The 25,268-nt window shown below is 43.8% G+C and overlaps 1 protein-coding gene across 1 annotated transcript in view; it reads left to right on the forward strand.

Annotated features, from left to right (window-relative positions):
• Positions 1–25,268, forward strand: part of LOC138262018 (probable acyl-CoA dehydrogenase 6) — a 593,995-nt gene that overhangs the window by 318,374 nt on the left and 250,353 nt on the right. The gene's annotated exons all lie outside the window — the stretch shown is intronic.

Raw genomic sequence — 25,268 nt, forward strand, 5'->3', positions numbered from 1 at the left:
GTAGTTTTCTGCACAAGCCACAGTCTATATATTTTTCCCATGATATGAGACTCCGAGTAACTACACTCCATTGAAGGGCATGTCGGACTCTGGAGAGCACAAAGCAAGTGTTGCAGAGCAAGAAAGCAATGCTAGAGAAAATAATGATTAGGAATGTGATCCTATGTGAACCGACTCGCATGTTTCTAAAGGTGGCTATGTAAAAGATTTTGCACCATGTGCTTCTGGACCCTAATAGCCATTGTTTTTTTTTCTTGCTCATAGTCCCCTTTTGTCTTTCTGTACATGTTCTGAAATTGTTGTAAGATTACAACTAATAAAAAAACGAATTCTGAGTCTAGAGATTGTTGCTATGTGTCCTAATGTCAGGGCAACAGTAGTGAATGATTATTGTGAGGCTGTTGCCTTTAGAATACACATTCATCCTGTTCTTAATTACTGCATCATTTAAAAATCATTCCTATACTTGCTTGACTGGAAAAGACCTAGTCCTGAAGTGAACTCTTGGCTTGTCCACAAGACGTTGGACCGCCCTCGACAGATAGGAGAAAGTGCATCTTCTGGGTACAGGGCTATCTGCAAGATAGAGAATTCTGGAAGACTGGCGAGGAGAGTGCCTTTCTTTAATTGGCTTCTTTACTCTTGGCATACAAGGGCTATTTAGAGGGACTATACCAGGGCAGGCCCAGGGCAAACCAAAAAAGGTAGGTGTCCTTTCTAAACCGACCCTGCCACAAGGATCTACACATCCCTCCAAAAACAAATGAGCTTTTCTTGACGAAAGGCAGTGTAAGTTTAGGGATTTCTATGATGTCAGTGATGTTGGTATGATCACTGTGCTATTAATGTTGTTGAGAGATAGGTTCCTTGGTTTTGTAGCACAACTCTGTTTTATATATATATATATTGTAGTAGGGCATCACAGTTGGAGAGGCAGTGTACATACACTGTACAGTTTATTGGAGGGATGTGTAGTTCCTTGTGGCAGATAGAGTTGCATATATGCCAGTCCATGATATAGGCATGGTTTCTTGAAAATTAAGCATGTATGGAACTCCTACCACCAGGCTCGAAATAACCATTTCTTTGGATGAGCAACTCGTATCCTTCTGTCATTCACCAGTAACAGTGTTGCCTTAAGGTTATCGACAAAACACTATTTGCTCTTGCTTTTTGAAAATCTCTCCCCCCCACTCGGGGTGGGGTATTTTACTCACCTGCCATAGACCTGGTTGAAAGCCCTTGGCTTCCCCACAAGTGGGAAAAGCTTGTTCAGCGCACCTTACTACGTTATGACCTACTTACCATAGTACATTTGTTCCCAATGGCCATGTCCTGACACATGCAGACAATACCCTCTCCCATGATGCCTCCTACATGAATCATTTTATCCTTCGCCGTCTACATAACACTTTGCCTCTTGTATCTCCACCTACCCCCTGGCCCCAGATGATTCCCGCCTTTAATGCTTGTCATCTCTGATATGGATGAAACTCGACTAGTATCTCAACTATATCGCAACTGCCTGGCTATGAAACTGGAGACTTCTAAGTGAGTCAGGAAAGCCTGGGGGACACACTTGGGTTATCCTCTCTCCCTGACAAAGTTTGATCCTACTGCTGTTCAAACAAAACTTATGTCTGTCAACCACAAGCCTAAACCTCTACATTATACATAGCACCTGCAGGTATTGCACGCTTCAACCCCACATGCTTGTCCAGCTGTCACAAGTGTCAGGCCCTAGATGCTACCTTCACACATTTAACCTGGACGTGTCCTCCTACAGGACGATACTAGATTACTATCTTTTGAACACTCTCTATTATGATAGACACTGTGGTTTCACCAGATGCCATGGTGGCACTGTTAGGAATATCATGGGTGTATCCTAAGCCCATTGGCAGATTGACCTCTCTCGCACTTCTTGCCAAGCGAGAACTGACATTACATTGGGGTAGTAGAAACTGTCTCACTAACGCTACTTGGCTTAAACACATGACCCAGTGCAACAAAAATAGCAAAGAATATGCACAATTGCAACCTCACACCTCAAGGCCCAAGGATGTCTGGCAACCACTGCGAGATTACTTACTTCCCTTAAAACCAGCTGACTTAGATTGAATATTGGTATTCCCCATGTCACTCATACCCATCCTTAGATTCATGAAACCCCAACAACACTTCATGGACAGTCCATACCACATTTACCTTCTGCAATAATCTTATGTTCGTAACCAGAATATGCTTCTTGTCTCTTGCCATTTTATTTTTTTTGCAATTGAAGTGCCATGTGTCCTGTCGCTACCAATGTACTTTTGTGCAATGCATTTATTCTTTTTTGGGAGCTTTTTTGTTAAAGAATACAATAAACAAAGTAAAAAAAAAAAGATTCTCAACATATTATCATCTTGAATTAGCAACTCTCATTTCAGAAGAGTATTGAACAGTCCAGTGAAACCATGCGGTTTTCAGTTGCTAACCATAATGGATGCTACCTTCAGTAATATTCAGACAGTAATTTAGATGTTGAGACTAGTCGAACCAATCAAATAGAGTACTTGAACACTCTTTATTTTTTTAATAAACTCTTCATTGAATTTTCCCAAACGCATAGTGGAGCACTCACACATTGCAATTATAACATACAGCTGTAGGCATATCAGCAGTACAAATCAGTATTTCGATCGCGCACATCCTATAGGCAAAAAGTGGCAGAGTCACCATGTCCATAATCCCAATTCCCTTCCGTCCCAACCCCCTGGTGCCATTGCTTCTGTGATCTTCTAACCAAATGTATGTTCCGTACCTCCTCCCGACTTTTCCATATCTTATAGTGCTTCTTGGGGCATCCTCCTGCCTTATACATGGGTTGTTCCAGCCCCATGCAAAAGTTCATACCCTTAGCTCATCCCTCTACTGAATAGGCTGCCACATCCTTCCAGGCATTCGCAATATTCCTTTTGGAAATTATGACGCCTAACCATAGAAGCGCCCTTTGGTGTAGTGTTCCCCAAGTTCAATTGTGACATGTAGGATGCTCGAACTCAATACTTCCTCCAACCTCCCGGGACTCCCCTAAACACCCCCCACCCCCAAAGCCCCTCTCCCGCCAAAAAGAGAGGGAGGGCAGAGCAATGCCAAAACATGTGTGCCAAGTTCTCAGGAGGACTCCCACTTCTCAAGCATCCACCATCTGAGATGAAACCCATACGATGGAGCTGAGCTCTGGTATAATATATGTGGTGTAGTTTTAACAGGATGTGTGTAAATTGTGAGGCTTTAATTGCCTCCCTTGGTGCCTCCAATGTCTCTGTCCAGTCATCATTCTCAAACTCTCCTAGTTCCCTCTCCCAGGTCGTCACCACCATTGGGTCCGGCATGTTCCTTAACAGCATTTTGTACGTCTGAGATAATTTGTTTTTTAATGTTTGACAGGAGGAGCTTAGCCTTCAATGGTAAAAGCCCTGGGATTTCCAGTGCCGCCCGGAGCCCTGGCGCTAGTGCATGGTGAAGTTGCAAATATTTTAAAAACTGCTTACGTTGGAGAGCGTACTCCCCCTGCAGCTCCTGATAGGATTTCAATATACTGTTATTCCAAAAACACCCCCTCCGCAACCCCTCCCCCCACCAAAGTCGAAATCCCTGTAGTATCCCAGGCTGCAAAACCCTGCAGAGCTGCAACCTGCGGAAGGCAGGTTCCCTGCAAGAGTGGAGTTTCTAGCATTAGCCTGTCCATCCACCCAGTGGCTTTCTTCGCTGCCACCCACGCCTCCGATACCACCCAAATCACCAGGGGCAGGCCCGCTTGTGTAGCACCACCATACAGCAAATGTGGCAGGCCCTGCAGTACCATAACCCTCACTTCAATGGTGTAAGCCGGGTCTGTGAACCCCCCTCCCCAAGCCAGCAATCATTGACAATGAGAATACTTGAACACTCTTAATGCCTTTCCTATTTTTATTTGCTGTTTGTTTAGTTCCACATGCTCTTAATGTACTTTGCACTGTTCTGTTTCTCGGAACTATATCTTCTTTTACACGACTAAGATAATAGATAGTCATCCCAAATTGAGAGCTGTGTTTCTTCTTATGAATTTTAGAAAAAAAATGCAGTTGTAAATGTGGCCGTTTTCTATGCGCTTAAATCCTTAGCTGCTTGAGGTGTTTTCCCACCCCACTTCTTAGCCTTTTTTATTGTTTGAGGTTCTTTGTGCTTAGGCCTTGATAATTGTTTCCCACAAACGATACACAGACCAAATTTGCATACCTTTTCCCCCACATCTTGAGGATATGAAAGGTAATGAGGATAAAGGGGGGGGGGGTGTGGAACTGAACAAGAAAGTCTATTTTTTCCCTAAAAATGGCATTACCATCTTGTTGTCTTCTTTGAAAAAGCAGAGCTATAAAAGAAAACCTATTGTTTAACCCTTTTTCCATTTTGTTTTTAATCCTAGTCATTTTTTCCTATTTTTGTAGCATCAGCCTACTTGCAGTTTGTGGTGGAAATGGATGTGAAGCTCATGGGTGAACCCAGATAGCTATACATTTCTGCAAACTCAACAAAATGTTGAATCAGCAAGGGGTGATTTGTGTAAATTGCTAATTGCCTTCTCACCAAAAAAAAAATAAATAAATAAATTAGGTTTACTTGGTTGTCCAGAAAAACCCGACACCCAGAGGCAACAACAGAACTGCAGGTTATAATGATTTCGTGGAATTCAGAGGGTAAAGTCTAATAAATGAAAAAGGAGTATGAAGGAAACCTATGTATTTGTCAAATGTACACTAGATACTAAGTTTGACTAGGAGCCATTTGCATGCCTCTGAATATATGGTTCCCCAGGCTATCAGTATGACTGAGGGCATTTTGCAGTGTGTGCTTTCTTACACAATGACTTACATGTGGGAGCCCATAACTGAGAGAAATACATTTGGTATTAACACGTGGTTTACTATTCTGTGTTCCCATGCTTCCCCTAATAAAAATGGTACCCCACATGTGTGGTTGGGCCTAGCACTTGTGAAAGGAAAGACCCCATAGTGCAACTCGGAGACATCACATTTTTGGCACGGAAATGACCCTTTGTTGGGTAGCTGTGAAGTTTTGGCCTGATCTCAGCTGCTTCCCAGGGAGACCTGCAATATTCAGACAGTTTTGAAAATTAGACAGCCATTTTAGTCCAGAGTGTTGTGGCTTGCGTGTAAAGCCAATCCAACTAGGTAGTAGATTTTGTAAATACAAACAGCGGAGGCATAAGAACAGTGGCTGACTCATTCCAAATCCTAAAACCAAACCAAGAGGGAGCACAGGCCAGGTGAGAAGACCTTGACCACCTGATTGTAGGTTAACTGTTGATTAATAAGAACTGAGGAAGTGAGAGATAGTTTGGTGCTAGATTTTTTGAAAATAATTAATGGGTAATAAAATTAAAATGAACAGGTGTAAAAAACAAAGATAATGCTTAGTGTGACCTCATTTGTTGTGACCTAATAAGATACGAGCAGAACAATTAATATGTGCAATTGAAAGAAAATAATTTTGTTAAAGACTTAAACAACACTTATAAACCAGATATGATAAACCAGTGTTTAGTAGCTTCCTTGCAGAGAATGAAAGAAAAGAGCATTTCGATTGTACATGTTGAGAGTGTGCAGCTGATATCAACAAGTGTCAGACACAGGGAGGTTTGCTTTTAAAACAAAAAAGTAATACATTTATGTACTCAAGTGTAAGAACAGAACATGGAAAGATACAAAGAGGAGGAATACATTATTCACTTATAGGGAAAATGTCATCTCAATTTTAAGAGGTGAAACTGTGACTGTGGGAACCCATCCAAGAAACAATGGTAGAGAAACAAGTAGAACGTATGATTATAACTATACATTTCCACAAAATAAAATTAAATGTGCGTCTCATCAGCATAACAATGTGCATGAAATTCAATGAAGAAAAACAAAGCAGGAGAGTGCAAAGAGTGAAAAATATTGCATCAGGCACTGAAACCTGAAAAACACCATAAATGCGTATTCTACCCAGGCTTGTACATTTAGTAGTTGGTGAAAGGTAATTTAACTATGCATTGCTTTCTTAAAGCTGTTCATTTGAAAATACAGATTCAATTCCAATCGTATGGCATATATTTTCATATATTTTGACTCTGGCACTTTGTGTTGTGTCCTTCTTTCCTTTTGAATTATCAGAGTATGTGAATGATTTAAAGATTGAGGTGAAAATTCCAGCATCAATGTATTCTTTAGCAACATTTTTAAAGATCCTTTTCGTGGTAATGAATTTACAGAATCAGTTTTATTAACTGTAATGTCTTCGACCAATTCATGATATTGTTTTAGGGTTATTTTGTGGATTTTTTAAAGCCCAGCAATGTGTCTTGCAGTTCTTTAGAAGACTTTCTTTCTTTCTAAAGTTGTTTGAAGAAATGAGCACACTCATCACTGAGCATCCTTTCTTGTCAGATTGTCATAAAATATACATCTTCCATTAATGTTTTTCTAATGTGTCCCTTCAACAGGTGGAGTATGAATGGTGCAAATCATGCTCTTTGATTAGACTTTAAATCCAGGGTTAACTGTTTCCAGGGAGCTGCAGAGAATGTGGGTTTTTTATGAGAATATCTTTAATTACACTGGTGTCTGTTTTCCTTATTCTTCAGGAAATTGGTTATCCTTTCGCTTATTAACTTTTTTAAAATGTAATTTTGTTTTAGAGGGTGTAATCTTCTTGGAAAATATTTAGTTTTATCTGGGACAAACATATATTGATTGGTTAGCGGTCTGTGTTATGTTTGTTTCCAGTCTTGATTAAGTAAGGCTCTGCTATCAGATAATTGTTATCAGGGAACAGGGGGGTGTAGTTAGTTGCAGTTGATTTACAAATCCCCAGATGTCGACTAGATCTTAAGCAACTGTTGCTCTTCATGTAGTGTCAGATATAAAGAAAGCAATATCTAGCCAGTTGATAGTGAAACGCAGTATTAGTTTTAACTCCCACTGTTACATTATCGATCCAAACATGTGTATCTTTTGCTGCTTTTAGAAGCACTCCATCTACTCCTCAAGCTCCCTGTGTGGAACATAACTCTAAGTATTAACCTGTACCTCAAGATTTAGGATATTTCCATTGTACAACTTTTTCGTAAGAGGTTTAGTATAGAGTTTGTTTTTTATGAAATAAACTAATCCACTTGAATCTAGCGGCAAACCAGCTGTGGCTCTCGAGTCTGCATTGGTCTCTCCTTAATGTCTGCACTTCAGAGATTTAAATATTTATCTGTTTTAAGAACAGTTGACACATTCGTGTGTTCTCTAGATTTCACTCTCTAGACCTTGTTTTTCCAGGAAGTGATTCTCAACATATGACTAATCTTTTAGTAAATTTATCTCGAAATGATTAGAGCTGTGTGCTAGATAAATAAATAATGTATCCCAGATCTGAGTCTATTTCCATTAAGGGTTGAATTATGACAAACCCTAAATTAAATACCACAAGTAGGTTACACTTGCACAATACTTTCGAGAGTGTTATTCAGATGAAATACTTGTGTAAGCTCTGAATTAAATAAACGGTTACACAGAGAATGGGTGAAAGTGAGGAAATGTATTTGACCTAAATGCTAAAATAGACCAGTAAATGCAGTTCCTGAATTAGCAGTTTGGTCAATATTACCTTTTCTTAAGTAATGCACTAACTGAGCTCAAACGGATGTTGTTGAAGTCCATGGAATGACCTTACGTTCTGGAATGCACATTTTCCCAAAACAACCAAGAAAAGATTCTCTGAACTATTTTAGACCTTCGAACTGTGAATACCTTTCCGTGGAAGCACAAATTCAAAATCCTTGGCTGTGCACCCTGTCTAATGTAGTATGCTCATTTTCATATACCAGTACTGTAGTTCCAAAGATGTTACCGGTAGCTCATGTTAAGCCATGAGCATTTTCAGTTTGTTGTGATTCCAAACAGGTTTACCACTAACCTTCACAAAAATTATGGCAGTGGGGGGTTTGTGGCCAGCATGAGCATGGAGTGGGACGCATCTCATGGGAGCTCCGACCCTCGGGAATGTTTTCAGGCACCATCCAATGGATTGGAGACGAAGTGAAACCCGCGATGGCCTGGTGATCAAAGTTTTACCATACGAGTTGCTTTCCAGCGGTGATCCCACTCTGACGCTTAAATTCTGGTGTTTCACCGTGGGGGCCTCCTGAAAAAAAGGGCCTGAGCCCATCACAAAGGGTATGCCAACTACCAGACGCTGCCTTGGGGCACAGGAACACACCCCTAAGTGGCTGCGGACTGCAGATTACTGTTGCGCAGTCCCAGGGGCCCCGGATGCCGGGGGAGCTTTACTGGGATCTTCCGTGGTCTGGAGTACAGCACCGGTCATGTAAGTCGGGAGTGGCGGTGAACAGGGACCGTTGAAGAAGTGAACGGCGAGCCTGGGGGACTGACTGTGGGTCTGAGGTGTGGCCGCTGCTAGAGGGGGGCCGTCCTCTCATCTGAAACCCTACTGCGATGCCACCTGAACTGTGGTGATCATCCACTGTGGCCTGGTCCGCTTGAAACTGTTGCCCTGAGTGCTCCTTTCTGGGAGGCTGGGCACCATTGTGGCACAGTTCTGAAACTGTGGGGGCTGCGCCTAAATTCACCCCTTGAAACCGCCTTTCTCCCGCAGATAACTAGCCCCCTACAACACACCAGCTGACCTCACAGCAATTTTATCAAGTCCTTCTGTGAAACAGAGATGAGCACCGTCGCCTGAACAGAACATGGCGGTGACACTAAGCAGGGCCTGAAGCGGGGGTGAAACTTGACATTTATGAAGACTGTGCTGACACTGATACCCCAAGTGCAAAAGTGGGGGAAAGAAACATTATCAGATCCTTACTTCTTGGATTCCACCTGGGAACCCTTCTTCCACTTACCCTGCAAACCTGTAGGACTGTAATGTTTTGTTGGGCCCGCATCTGGTTCTGAAAGGCCTCTTGAAAGCACACACACCCTGGGGACACCAGCACTTCCCTCTTAAGTGTACACAGTAGATCTGGGAGGAGGCCTGGTGGGGAGACCCTTTTGGGGTGCCATCAGCTATTGGAGGCCGGCCGCCGCCATATGCTTCAGACAACACAACTGGAGGTTTGTGGACTTGCAGGGTGCATTGAGAGGCCTGGCATTACTGGTCACCACCAACACTGCCTGGGAGCTATTGTGCCACCTGCATACCTGTGCCCACTACATGCTGTTACTTAAGCACCTCTTGCGACAAACTATTCCCCATCTACCGGCACTTTGGGCTGACCCAAGCCTCTGTTGGAACAGCTTCCATCAGCTCTCACTACTTCTCTATGCCCTTGCTGGCACTACCAGCCATAATGAGCATTTGCGGTCCCCCCTCCGATTCTCTAACGCAGTGCCATGCTTTGGGTCTTCAGTTGATCACCAAAAGGGGGCTAGTACTCCATATCACCACTGAAGGAGGGGGAGAATCTTTAATCTCAGGGAGAGAACTTGGCACGACCCGCAGTTCACTGATTTTGCCATGCCACGTAATAAACCCACTAAGGAAACCACCATTACCTCATTGTGGGCCAAATCTCCTGGCAAGACAATGGATCAGAAGGGCCAACACCACCAGCAGTTAGTGCTGTAGCCCCCCCCCCCCCGCCTCTATCACACAGGACTACATGAATCACTTCCTGCAAGAAATATGCACTAAAATTAACTCACTCAAAACTGATCATAAGGCATACATCCGGGATATCCAAAAAGAAGTTTCTGAAATCGGAGAGCAGGTAGATGACGCGAGGTCAGAGAACCAGGAAATGATATGGAGACAGATGATGGCTTTGGAAGAACAACATATCGACCTCCAACTCAACAGGAAGATTTAAAAAACCAAAGCTCCCAAAACAATGTTCGCATACAGGGATTTCCCAGTGGGGCGGAAAGCAATGATAAAGTAGCCTTCACTGCCACCATCGTACAAACCGTCAGAGGGGATCCGAATCACCCACCACTGGCCCGTCAAAGGGTGCATCGAGTAGCAACAGCCCCTGGCTGTCCCAATGCAGCTCTAGATATCCTAATTGGAATCCACTTCTTCATGGAGAAGGAAGCTATCCTCTAAGCAGCATGCCTAAAGAGCGACGAGAGTAAACCAGGGCCATAAGATTCAATTATATCATGATCTCTCAGCTACCTCTCTGAAGCAAAGAAAGGAATTCAAACCAGTCAAAGGCAAACTGCCCACAATGAACATTAGATACCATTGGGGCACCCATTTGCCTTGATGTTTGAACAGGAGGGCAGACAACGTGTATTATGTTCTCTGCCCGAGGTAAGGCAGCTGCTGGGTCTCCCTGCATCCGACAACTAAGAGACCGATCCCCTGCATGATGGCTCACCCGACGATACTCTGAAACCCGCCTGGACCACGGTTGGATGCACCCGCCCTGATAAGGCTTTGGCAACAACCTCATCCGAGGAAACAGAGGGACATTATTCAGCACCTCCACAACATGGATAAACCCCTCTTGCTGGCCCCATCCCCCGCTGGATCCACTTGCAGTGACTGATATATTTGCTTAACCCTATGATTTAATCAGAGGCCACTCCCCTTGGCAGTGATGCCAACCCCCGGGGGGATAACGGGGCACCCCATGGCCTGTTGGAGGATGCAACGGCAATCATACTTACCAATACTGGCCTGGCTCCTGTGTCACTCTCACTGGGAGGGTGACTCCTCTGTTGAGAGGCAGGTGCTACAACAATGCTCTCTGCAGACATTCAAGTTTGGCCCGGTTGGCCTATGATTGTTTTTTGTTATGTCTTAACCCTGTTATCTTTTAGATCCACCTTTGATGTTATGGGACCTGAGGGCTGCAAACACAGACTAGCAACACCACTGATAAATGTGCACAGGGATGGGTGACCCTTTACCTTGACACCAATGGGAAACTACACTAGGAATCTGACCTTCCTACACACACATTGAGCCTACAGGGGGGTCTGAAACTAATTTTCTTTCATGTCCGGGACCTTAAGTATCCAAATAAACGAAAGTAGGTTTGGGGATACATTATGCACCATACCCCTGATGGCATCTTCCTTCAAGAAACGCACCTATGTGGGGTAGACAGACATTGGTTGTCCCATCCATAGTAGCCCATAAGACACTGTGCTTATACTGACTCTAAGGCACTGGGTGTGGGAGTATACTATGTAAACCTCGATTTGGTTCGCTCATTTGTAATTGGAGGGGTGGTACGTGACACACCACCTGCAGGGTGGCAGGAGGCGTCATACTCTGCTTAATCTCTATGCCCTCAACTCTGCACAGGATGCATTCCTCTGCCGCATACTAAAGAACTAACTGGAGGGTACTGAGGGAGACATCATAGTGGACTGTGATCTGAATTTGGTGTGGGACTCTGCCTTGAATAGACTCACTACCACACATCAGGGTTCAGGGCCATGTCCGCGCAACTAAAGCAAGATATATTAGACTGAGGCCTCATAGATGCTTGGCATTGTCAGCACCCAGGCACCGGGGATTACTCTTTTTATTCCCACGTCCATGCCACATACTCTCGAATTGACTATGTTTGTATTGCACACTCTCCACCAGACCCTTGACACAACTGCGATATCAGACATCTCTAGCTCTGATCATGCTCTTGTTGAGGCGATGTGGCTCCCCACCAACAGGATATCAAGCGACATAGCGCAATGGCATATACCTCCTAGGCTGCTCCTGTAGACTTGCACTTGTATCCTCAGAAATGGAATTCATGTTGGATTCCCCAGCCCTGTGATGCTCAATGATAAGTGAGGCCTGTTGTTGAAAAGTTCATAACTCTGATGACCCATATTGACTGTTATTCTCTTTGTCTGCTTGGAACGCTGTCATGATGCAAGGCTTGCCAAGAAGACAGCACTGTGATGTACTTTTGCTAGCTTGAGCAATATATTAAGACATGTATCTTCCTGTGTAGGTATTGTGTATAGGGAGTGGAAAGTCCTGTGATCACCATGTAGTGCACATAGGCCAATAGTTTGTAATCAATGTAACTGCTTTTGTCTATCTGACATTATGTACTAAAGTTATGAAACTATAACTGGAATTTTAGCTGCAGTGTTTGAGAAATTGATCAGGTGGTGGATAATAATTGGACAAAATATGAAACGCCTGGTTGCGCCTTTGTGGTTTGGGAGGATAAAAGATTGTGTGTAAGTTCCGCAGATTAGACTCTTGACTTGGCTCTGCCAGAAGTCCATAAGGGTATCACCGACTATTTCACTCACAATATGGAACAGGCAGTACCTTAGCACACACTATGGGACGGCTTCAAAGCCATCAATCGCGGTGTGATCTCCATGATTGCTATTGCACGAAGTCGTGAGGTGCGGATAATGGACCTCAATCTGACGTCTGAAATGAAAACCTTTGAGCAGCAGGTGAATTCCACATGCTGTCAAACGGAAACTGGCTATTCTGTGGGGTCAGCTGCGATCCCACAGGACAAAGAGAGCTGAGCGTTCCTTTCTTGTCCTTAAACAGCGCTATTACGAGGGGGGGGGACAAAGTATGCACGCTGCAGGCTCGTAGATTACGCCAACAGCAAACCAAGGCGCACATTGCTAAAATCAAGAGATCAGATGGTTCCTAGGCGATCGCAGAACATGACACACAGGTTAAATTTGTGCCCATTATCAAGCACTTTTGTAGCTGCAGTGAGACCCCACAGGCAGAGATTGATGCTTACCTGCGAACCTGTGACTGGGCTCCAGTGCTGCTCTTCTCACAGGGAAGAGCTAGAGTCACCCATCACTATACATGGGATCTGCCTTGCAATAAGCATGCTCCCGCTAGGCAAGGCACACAGACCGAATGGCCTACTGGTCAGCTTCTAATGTTTTTTTTCTCCCTGAGTTGAAAAACTACTTACTCAAACTATATAACTCTTTCACTGATGATACGGGCCTCACTCCATCAGTGACGAGAGCTGAATTCTCCCTCATCCCCAAACTGGGTAAAGACCCAGCCCTCTTCTCCTCCTACTGCCCCATCGCCCTGTTGAACACCAACGCGAAGATCTACACTAAAATATTTGCATCCAGGCTTGACCGCTATTTACCATGCCCTACAGACCCGGACCAAGTGGGATTTATACATAACAGATCGAATAAAAATATTCATAGGGTGGCCCATGATTGAGAAGGCTCACTGTTACAACATCCCAACATGCCTCCTCTTGTTAGATGCAGAGAAGGCATTTGACAGAATAGATTGGACCTTTCTCCATCCTATCTTAGCTAAAATAAGTGGCTCCCCCCATGATATCTAAAATAATGGCATCTTATGTATCCCCTGTGGCCTCTTTCCAGGTTAATGGACGGCTCACTGACTCCATCAGCATTAGCCGCGGTACCAGGGAGGGCTGCACCTTGTCACCTCCTTATTTGACCTGCCGGTAGAGCCACTGGCCGTCACAGTTCACAACACCAGACAGATCGAGCGTATACCCTTCGGAGGCCAAAACCACAAAATCAGCCTGTTTGCTGATGACTTGCTCTTAACTTTGGCCCAACCACTCACCTCTATCCCGGTGGTGGTTTCCTGTCTTGATGCTTTTGCAACCGTTTCAGGCTTTAAGGTAAATCTATCCAAGTCAAGCATCCTGAACTTTACAATCCAAAAGTCCGATGTCCCCACCTTACAAACCTTGATGCCCTTCTGTTTGGTTCCTGACACCATCAAATACCTGGATCTCAACCTCAGGCCCGCATTAGAAACCTGGTTGAGTGCGAACTGGCCGGTACTCCAGCGGGCACTTTTAGAAGGCCTATGAAAATGGAGACCTCTCCACATCTTGTGGTTGGGACGAATGAATGTGATAAAAATTAATATCCTCCAGCGAGTTCTTTACCCATTTCAATCCCTCCCCACGCGGATTCCACAGGATGACATAGTGCGGCAGCAGCTAGACCTCCAAGCCTTTATTTGGAATGGCAAAAGCCCTTGCCTTTCTAACACTGTCTTCATGCAGCCCCATGATAGGGGCGGTCTGGGATGTCCCAGCCTCTTGGTATGCTATTTGGCAGCTCACGTGTGCTATATTGTGGCGTGAACTGCAAGAACGAGTGAAAGCCATTGGTTTTTTATGTATAAGGCTGTGGTGTGCCGTCCCTTGTGGAACCTGGGTTCCACACCACGCTAGACCACACCTTGCCAACTTCTCCATATCCAGTCCTGGATGTATGAGACAGGCTGACCTAAGCAAAAGCCTTAATACCTTTCCTTTGCCAAATACACAAATAGCCTGTAACCCCGCCTTTACCCTAGCACTTTCTCACCACGCCTGTACCACCTGGACGAACAAAGATTGCTGGACACTGCAAGATCTTTTCCAGGGGAATAGCATGAAGATATTTGACCAGTGCAAAATAGAATGTCACTTGCATGAAACGTCCCACCTACAGTACCTCAACTGGGCTCTACACCCCTCTATCTATTCTGAAGTGATCAGCCCATACAGTCCCTTTGAGGCACTTGTCAGAGCCTACAATGACTCACAGGGACTTATTTCAAACACATACCACACACTTCAACATTCCACACCCCTTTACACACACACCTGTATCAGCAACATTGGGAGACTACACTTACAGGGGATATACTACCTAATCAGTGGTTGAAGCTTTGGCAAGATAAACCAAACATTTACTGCATTCTTTTCCTCAGGGAAACCACATACAAACTCATGTATCAGTGGTACTATACGCCTTCTCGCTTGTCTGCTATATACACTAGCGCTACCGAACTCTACTGGCGCTGTGGCTTAGAACGTTAGGACTTCATATATGGTGGTCCTGTACATTGATCACCACATTTTGGAAAGAAGTATTAAGCCATATAAGAGCCACAGTGGTATACCCGCTCCCGGCCACATACCATACAGTAATTTGTGGGTTATGACCCATGCACTTGAAAGCAATGTCCAATGCTGAATGGACCCTTACCAGTTACATGATGCATACAGCCGGGCAGCTAATAGCAATAACCTGGAAGCAAAAATCTGCCCCCTCCAATGCCCAGTGGTTTACTCGCCTGTGGCATGTGAAAGCTATGGAGCGGATCTCTCATAATTTGGCCTCCACAAATATTCAATTTTGAGTAACTTGACAACCACTTACTTGCTTCAGTCCACCAAATCTACGAGTGCTACAGCTATTTCTCGGACACTGACCGCAAGCCTCCTGCCCCTAGCATAATCATGTGCTCCCTGACAAAACATGGTCGTCCCCACCCAACTCTAGGGCATCGCAAACTTGATTACTAGCAGCCCCATGTCCTCACTTTTGGACCTGATTAGTGGATTGTTAAAGTTGTTTACTTGCAGTAGATGTATACACCCTGCCCCCAAATAGACTTTCCTTACTCTCCTCTCTCCCTCATCCTTCCCCTGAAAGGCTGGGTTGACATATTAACTGTTTAATGAGTTATACAGTGCTCTTGTATTTGTCTATGATTAAGCCAATTGATGTATGCATGTTTCTTTTCTTACTCTGTGCCAAAACTATAGCACACCCGTGGTATGGTGCTGATTTGCCTCAGCATATAGCTATGTCTCTAAATGTTACAATTAAAACAGAGATTACAGACATAAAAAATGATGGCAGTGGTTGCAGCCCATCTTGCGGGGTTGGGAATATCAGTCTTCCACTACATCACCAACTGGCTGTTGATGGTGGGCTTGCCACAGTCAGTCGTAGACTACCTCCAGAAAATGGTGAACATCCTATCATTGCTCGGTTTCACTTTCAATGAGCCAAAGCCGCAACTGACTTCTTCTCAGAAACTTCCATTCATTGGAGCGGTCTTGTCTGGGCCTTCCCTTTGCCACACCAAGTCCAGGACATTCAGGCTAGGATGCTGATATTTCAGCCAGGGTCCTGGATCATGGTGGGAGCAGCTCTGAGATTTCTCTGCCTCTTAGTCTCCTGCATTTTCCTTGTCAGGTACGTCAGTTGGCATATGCGGGTTCTGCACTGAGATCTGAGGTTTCCATGGGCCTATCATATGAAATTATGATGGATGTTATCCAAAGTTTGGAGGCGACTGCTCAAAATATGCATGGTGGCTTCTAGATTTAAATCACTCCAGTGGCAAGCCTCTCTCCCTTACCCATCCAGAACTGAGAGTGATGACAGTCTTGGGGGTGCCTGTGTTCTGTTTCAGGGAGGACCTGAACTTTCAGTTTAGGCTGGGCTGTTCTGTTGGAGCAGGGTCAAGACTGATTTGCACATGACTTGGTCCAAACTGAGGTGATTTGGTGGGGCAAAAAATTATGGACTGAAGTGCGTCCCCAAGCGATTGCCAGTGGCTGAGATTAATTCAAGCGTTCCTTCTTTCATCTTGTTGTAGTTGCTGCCTTAATTGCGACAGTATGCCCAGATGTGGGTCCCATGCTCACTACACCACTGTAGAAAAGCTACATCTGACTGACTGAAGAGTCCTAACCAGGACAGAAGTGGTTGTGGGTTGCTTGTAACTAATTCAAGCATTCCATCCGTCACCCTGTGGTTCTTGCAGCCCCTTTTATATAGGGAGGACAATCACCCTGACTGTGTTCTGTATACCCCTTCACCCCTCGAAAGAGGAGATGTTCCATTGGTTGGACCCCAAAACGGCTTTAAGCTTTTTCATTGATCATGCCAGTGGATACCCTGTGGATAGATAGCTTTTTGTTGGGCTCTCCACAGTGAAGAAAGGGTACACTGTGCAGAAGAGTGCAATGATGAGATGGATAGTCCTCTGCATCAAGATATGCTATGCACTGGCTAAGAAGCAGCAAATGAAAAGAATGAGAGTCCATTCCTCCAGGTCTAAGTCTGCTACGACTGCATTAGCTTGCACTGTCTGTCCTTGACATCAGTCTGGCTGCAACGTGGGTGTTGGTGCATATACTCACAAAGCACCACTGCCTTAACGACTATGAAGGATGTTTTACTTGCTCGCTCTTGCAGAGTATTTTCGTCTGAGTCGACTCCACAGACCCTCCACCTGGAAAAGTGCTGCTTTGGTATTTTGCCAAGGTGAGGAATCGGTGGCAGAAACCTCCATCAGAACAACCAGTTACTTAGTATTCTTAATCCTGTTTCTGGTGAATACTCTAACAGCAGATTCCTCACTGACCTCCAGTCTCCCCATTTTGTGGAGTGGTGTTTTTTTAACATCTAAAAAGTCCCAAGTTAGCAATCAGCACACTGACACCAGCAACTGTTTTATGCTGTGTGAGAGGGCACATATAGGGAACAGACAGGAAACTGACCTCAGCATGCAGAGATAGTGCTTGTAAGTGGGTCCACCATGTCACTTTCAGGGTGGTATGGAGCCAGTGCAGAACTGCATAAGGCCTCCGACCGGTGCGCATGGGCATTGCTGAACATTTTTCCGGACCCAGCCTTGCCTCTGGAGGATACTCTAAAGGTGAGGAATCTGCAGTTAGACAAAGTATTCATCAGAAAGAGTGTTACTGAAGGGGAGTAACTTGTTCTAAGGGGGTATCATAATGTGTCACCATGGGGGAAGTGTGCCGCTGTTATTGATGGCACCTCAGTTCTCATTGTAATGGTAACATTTATTGCTGCGGGTGGTTTGAATTAGGAAATTGTAGAAAAATCATATGTGACCAGTGTGGTCCTTTTTTATCCCGTCCTTGTTTGGCTGGTGTTAATTAGACAATCTGTGATGAATTTGTGACCCTGGATTGTTCCCCTGAAGCTGTTTGAGAAAATTACATAGTGGCAGAAAAGTGGTTTTCAAGACTTGTAATCGTTCCTTGGACAGCTGGTTGGATTGAGGGACAGCCAGCTGGCAAGGTCCTTATGATGCCTCTCAACAGTCTCTTACGATGTGCAAGTGGATGATCTGAGAACCTGGTAATGTGAGACTTTGGAGTTCTCTTTGCCGCCAGGCACATACCAGACTTGAAATCAAGGTAGGACTGTTAGTTTGTTCTATTTGTTAGTGAACAGCCTACTTTTGGTCAAAACACAGAATCTTTTAATTAAACTGTTTCTGGGTGTTACAGGGGTATTGTACTTTATTAGTTAATGTGATGTAGTTCAGCTGTAGAATTTATGTATGTCATAAGTAGGATTCTGGAATGTGTATTCGTACTGGCATAGTTTGAATGTTATAGTGCTGGCAAGCAGTCGTTGATCCTGTACTGGAATAAACATCTTATTAGGCAATCATAAGAAGCATCCTGCATATTTCTTCATGAACAGCTACAACATGATTTTGGCAACAAGGATGGGATGCAAACCTAAGCATGCAAAGCGCAATGGATTAGACCTGTGCCACTATGTCAGGAAATATCAAAAGAATTTGATAGACAGTATTTATGAACAAGGTATTATTACACCAGTAGAGTCTTCTGAATGGATTTCTGTGGTATTTATTGCTCGGAAAACATTGGGATATATGTTTGTGTTGAGCTTTGAGCACTTAACTGTAACATAGTAGTTGACTGCCATCCATTGCCAAGGATGCATGATATGCTGGCACATTTAGGATGTAGGAGATATTTTTTTACTTTAGTCCTACGGTCAGCATATCACCAGATTTGCTTTGACTAAAGAATCTCAACCTTTAACTGCATTTATAACACCGTATTGGGGCATACATGTACCTGTGGATGCCATTTGGCCTGGCATTCGCAGCAAGCGCTTTTCCAAAGAATTATGGATGAAATGTTCTGTGTAGTGTGTCGTATTCAAGCTTGCCAGGATGATATCCTTATTCATACTGAGAATTTGGAACAGCACTATAAACTATCAGAAATTGTATAGAGAAAATTGGAGAAGCATGGGTTTACCTTTAACAGAGAGAAATGTAACATTTGAACTAATCAGGTTGATTACCTCGGACATAGCATTTCATGCAGAGGTATAAAACGTAAGTTATCTTTTGTAAAAGCTATAATCGAAGCATCCGTGCCAAAATGCAAAGATTCACTCAGGTCATTTCTTGGTTTAAGTGAGTACTATTCTAGGTTTGTTTCGGGGTTCTGCTTTGGTTTGTTTCGGGGTTCTGCTTTGGTTGTGCAGCCATTAAGGGCTCTGTTGAAGAAGAATGCCAAGTTTTCAAGGTCTGATTAGGAACATCTAGCTTTTAACAAGATAAAAGATTTGATTGTGAATGTTCCTGCTATTAAGCTGTTCACACATGGAGAGCAAGGTGTTATAACAGTGGATGCCAGTTTTTTGGTTCTTGGTCCGGTATTGAGTCAGTTTGTGGATGGCCAAGAATGTACTGTCACTTTTGCATCCAGAATGTTAAATGCAGCTGAAACGTATAGCACCATAGAGACACTTGCTTGTTCGTGGGCAGTGGAAAATTTAGGATGTACATTTAGAGCACTAGATTCGACTTGTACACTGATCACAGGTCTTTGATTTACATGTTGGTTGATGGTTGCTCCAATAAAGCTTCTTCTAGGTTGATTAGGTTATTGTCAAACTTGCAGGAGTTTCATTTAGATATAAAATATGTTCCCCGGAGGCAAGAAAATAAAAGCGCATTCTCTTACAACTGCCTGTGAATGATGATGAGGACAAGCTAAGCATTATGAGGAGGATGAATGAGTAATGACCGTTTTAGATGCAACTGAGCATTTTAAAATTGCAGCGGAGGAGTGGAAAGAAAATTGTGCAAATGATGAGTGTCTTTGCAAAGTCAAGGAATATCTTATTTTTGCTTAGCCTTGTGACAGAAGTATGAGTGTAGCATTGAAGTAATTTGCCCAAGTTGCATCAGAATTATCAGTAGTTAATGACATAGTTATAAGCAGGAGGTTTTTGTGCCACCTGTAGGACTATTTCAAAGATTATCTCTATTGCCCACCAAGGGCTTTTGGGAGTTATACCGAAGAATATAAAGTAACATTATTGGTGGCCTGGCATAGATAATCTAGTTAAGATATACATCGATAAGTGCACAGAGTGCTTATGCTTGGATAAGCATTGGAAAGTAAATGCCATCCCTTTATGTCCAAGTGAATGGTCTAATGGAGCTTGGGAGAAAATAGTCATTGATTGTGCAGGACCATTTAACATTTTGAGGAAACAAAAGAGATATTTCATTGTAGCAATTTACTATAGCCTTAGAACCTGCCGTAGCGGGCTCTACCGGCTATTAAAGGCCCGCTCCCCGCGTTAAATGCCAGAGCCGAAGGCGAGGGCATTTAACAAGGGAGAGGGACTTTAATAGCCGGTAGAGCCCGCTACGGCGGGTTCTAAGGCTATTAGAACATTCTGCCACACAGGGCAGAATGTTCTATTAAAAAAAAAATGTTCACGGAGCCCGAGGGGATTAACATCCCCTCGGGCTCCGTGAGGCTTTGTTCACAGCTGCTGCTGTGAACACAGCGAACATTGGAATGTTTGCGCTGCAGGCTTTTACCGGCCAGTAAAAGTCCGCAGCACTCCATTGTTTTCAATGGAGCCCCCAGCATTCCAATGTTCTAATATTTCTTCAAATGGTAGTATTTTGTATTTGTCAAAATGGCTGATACTAATACTGCCATCACGTTTTTGGAGTGGTGGTTTCAAGTGGAGGGGCCTTCTGAGGAGATTGCTATGGATACTAGCTCAAATTTTGTGTCTGATGAAATGGTATTGTTTTTAAAAAAACCTTCTGTCAGACACATTATGGTGCCACTGTATAGTCATTCATCTAATGGGCTTGTTGAGAGGACCAGCCATACGCTGAAATTAAGTATGCAAACAGTGCTTGCTATAAGTTGGAGTTGTCTCGTTATCTACAACAGAAAGTGTGGAGTTACAATATCACCTCTCATAGTACCAAAAGTGTCACGACTTTTGTTCTTTTAAGGGCAAGAAAAACGTTTTTTAACATCAATCCTGTCTGGCTTGGGGAAAAGGTTGGCCACCGTAACACCGAGTTGGATTTGAATATCATTTGTGTGAGAAACAAACAGAAGAGTAGAACGGAACATTTTGACAACAGTAAGCATGCAAAAGAACTGGAAGTGAAGCCTGGAGACTGGGTTGTTGATTAGAAAACCCATGAGAGTGCACAAAGGGTAATCAAAGTTTTCTGTGCCTACTAAAGTTGAGAGAGTGTCTAGACGGATTGTTCTGCTTGAAAACAAGGGATGGTGGAAGGAGAATGCTCTGGTTAAGATTCCTAGCAATCAAGCAGATATCATCAAAAGTAAACTGTGGAGCAGGAGTGTTGGAAATGCTGATGCTAATAAAGCAGGCTGGTGTCATCTGGCTGTTCTTTCAGACAAAGTTTGCACTAGACAGGATGAGGTGGCTCGTGCGGCTCCAGATGAGGGAGGGGAATGCCGCCCTGGATAGTGCTGAGGGTCATAATGGCGGCAACCTTAATAGAAGTTGCAGAATTAGAACTACTCCTGACAGATTCAAGGATTATGTTAGCTACTGAATTTTTATTTAATTACTTTTTTGTTTGTTTTTACAAAAGGGAAAATTATGTTATATATGGGTATTGTAGTTTATTATTTAAAGTTCTGTAGTTCGTTGTAGAATTTATGTACGTCACATAGTATATCATAAGTAGTATTCTGAAATGTATATTATTACTGGCACAGTTTAGTAGTTACATTGCTGGTGAGCGGCTTTGGGTCCTGTATTAGAATAAAAAAAAAATGGGGAAATAATAAGAAGCTTCCTGTATATTTCCTGTATATTTCTTCATGAATATCTGTACCACTGGGCTTTAGTATGACTCATGCATTGTTACTATATATTAAAGGGGATCTATGTGTTACAGTAACAAGGAGTTTTGAATATCAATTGACACAATTCAACAATAACATGGAGATTGCTGCTTTTTATGCTTTTTTTATGCTGTACTATAGATCTCATCAAATAGACTAAAAATGTAGATTAAATTACCTGCCTTATTTCTAACAATTTTGCAAAGGTAAATTAATTTACAAGTTTAGGTTCAATTTAAAAAAAATAAAGGGTCTCATTTGGAGGTCCCTAATTAACTCTTTGCAGAGAGACTGGAGCCAGAAATGAATCTCCCTATACGATAACTGGGATGACAGGGTTAGCGCTCCTGTATAGTACTTTAAGCAAATGGGAGTGGGGGCACAACAGATTGCTGTGCAGGAGTAGCGAGGGGGCTGAAGTGGGTTGGATGCCAACTCCTAGCATCCCCAGTGAAAACGCATTGAATAAGCTGGATATTTGGAAAAGGGCTTTCTCACAAGCAACCCTACATAAACAGAAAAAAAACACTTGACCTGTGTCTCATTAACTTTATCTGTGGTCTAGCATGAAACAATATTCCTTTCTACTTTGATGCTTAAAGAAAAAACAACAACTTTTTATTGATCACTTCATGACTCTTTAATTATCTGAATGCATATATTTCACCACAAGATTAAATATGATACAGTACTGTGGCAGATGCCTAATGCAATACACTTCTAAAATATAGTACAATTCATAACATTTTGTAGGTCATCAAAGAAAGTAAAAATTAACCCCTTTGTCCCTCACAACACTCACTAAAAAATTGATACTTTCAGACTCATACTCGACATCACATACAAAAATAGGTGCTCCCGGAATTGTGACATTATCTAAAATCTTTTTAATGCAGATTTCTTTTAATCTCTTATTTCAGCACTTTTGGTTAACGTCCAGTGGGTCTTAAAAAAATAAATAAATAAAAAAGTCTGCACCTTTATGCATATATTTTATTATGCTGCCACGTTCTTCAGGACCAAAATTCTATGGTCTGTACATCAAACCTGGGGGCTTGAGGCCACGTATTCTCAAACCATAGATATTGGGAGCCCATAGATGAGAATGTAAGGAATTACTAATACGTATTAGTGTCTCAAAGTATTGAAGCTGTACTACTAAAGCCCTTTCTAAGTTTCATGCAGTAGTATTTGTGATAGGGAATAGCCAAAAAGATCCACACCCAAAAAGATGCTTATTTAATGCTTGTTCATGCAAGTTATTTTGTCTTCCCATATGTTTATCACACATCAAGTCCACCTGTAATGCAACCATCTTTATGTTTCACATGCTCTTATAATAATCAGTGTATATGGCATATTGGCTCAAAAGGTATCCTCCCTGGAACGGATCCACCTAGAGCAACACCTTAAGAGGTTAACAGTGTGCACTAGACCTGTTTGATTAATACGATAATAATTTAATTTTAAATGATTGTAAAATGATATAGTTACTCATTAAACATAGTCATCCCTGAACCTTACAACCTCCTTACCAATCCCTAAAAACTACCCATCTCTGAACTCGAAAAACATTTTACCATTCCAAAAAAAAATACCATCCCTGAACCCTAAATACCTATCACCCCTAAATACTACCCATCTCCAAACATTAAACTATTACCATCCCTAAAAATGACTCTTCCCTGAACTATAGGGGGCGTGGCATGCCAGCACCGAAGATGGCCGTACTTTAACATCTCTCCGGACGCCGCAAGGGGAAATCCCCTGAAAATCCATCTTTAATCCTGTCGGGAGGAGGTCAAATGAGCGAGATGGGCTAAGTAGAACTGTAAATCGGCCCTAGATTGCAAGGCATGGTGGAGAGATCATGGCTTTGCTGACCCAGTGTCGGCCCTGAGAAGCGGGGCAGCCTTCCAGCCGGGAGGATCGCAGAGTCCGGATTCCAGCCTGGGCTTCTGGTGGTGAGAGGGGCGGCACACTGTTGGGCTGCGAGGAGGCTCGGAAAGAGGGGAGGGGAGAGGTAAAGGCCCCCGGGGCCAAGCATGCAGGGAAAGCGACCGGGGCCCAGAGAGGTGACGGGCCCGGCCGCAAGTGAGAACTCCTGCCTCAGCACAGATATTTCTCCCCCTTGAATATCCTGAATCGAGACGCATAGGCCCCAAGAGAGTAAAGAACGGGTGCGGCACCAGGGGCAGAAAGCGGGACAGGCTTCCCCACTGGGTGGCAAAAAAAAAAACAAAGACGAAGCGAGACCTCAGTGTCCCAGGGCGCCAGGAGACAACGGGCTGGAACATAACTGGCGCCCTAATGCAACAGACTGGAGACGAACCGAGGGTCCAGAGGCAGTAAAGACGGGGGACAGGCATGGGGAGCCACAAGGAAGATGCTGAGGAGACCTGCGACTGCACACGCATCTGGTGGTTCTCTTGGGCTTTCCCACTCCCCACCCCCAGCGAAAAGTGGTGAGGGCCCAGGACGTAGGCAGCACCTGGGACCTGGTCCCGGATCAACAGCACCCTGAACAAAGACAATGGTCAGGGGCCGAGGCTCACGGCCCCAGCAATCGCATACATCACCAAATACACAATCCCACGCATTGCAACATTAGAGATGGCCCCTGGGCCCGAGCCTCCTGACTCGGAACACCCACCACAGTTGGAACCCACGCTAAGATGGCCATTCAAAACATAAAGACACCCTAGAGCCGAAAGTACACAGTGACTCTAGAAGTAAACCTCATCAGGACAGATCATAAAAAAGTCATGGAGAAAGTTACTGTGGCGGAACCTCAGATCGTGGACATGCAGTCAGTTACGAAACGCCTAGAGGACCAAGTGCAAAAGCTCACAAAGCAAGCCGTGGTCCTCGCCATCCGCCTCGAGGATCAGGAGGGAAGAGCGAGACTGAACAGCATTCACATAGTAGGAGTTCCCGTGGGGGTCAAGGGCCACAGCTTCGATTTGTTTGTGGAGGACTTAATTACAAATAAGCTGCAGCCAAAGAGACTTTAAAAATTCTTTTAGGTGGAAAGAGCGCATAGAGCACCAATTCCCAGGCCACCCCGGGGGCTCCCCCAAAAACAATCATAGCATGTGTGTTCAATTGCAGGGAATGAGACGCAATTTTTTAAGCAGCTCGCACACATGATGAAATTCACATTGAAAATGTAACAATACGCATATTCCTGGACTTCACTCTACAAGTACAAAAACAACGGAAATGCTTTGATGAAGTCGAAGTCAAGCTGCCCTGCACGTAAAAGAGCTGAAATACATGATGATGCTCCCAGCGAAATAAAAGGTAATAGCGGAAGATAAGATATGGCTATTTAACACACCGAGGAAGCATGGAACTGGCTCGAAGGCAGGACAGTGAAAGGGAGGAAACAAGGGACAAGCAGAGTCTCGCCAAACAGGTGGCAGAGTCATGACAGCCTCCGAATGCCATCCGAGGATAGTTGCTCAAGCAA

This window comes from Pleurodeles waltl, chromosome 10, assembly GCF_031143425.1.
Source record: "Pleurodeles waltl isolate 20211129_DDA chromosome 10, aPleWal1.hap1.20221129, whole genome shotgun sequence".
Lineage (NCBI taxonomy): Eukaryota > Metazoa > Chordata > Amphibia > Caudata > Salamandridae > Pleurodeles > Pleurodeles waltl.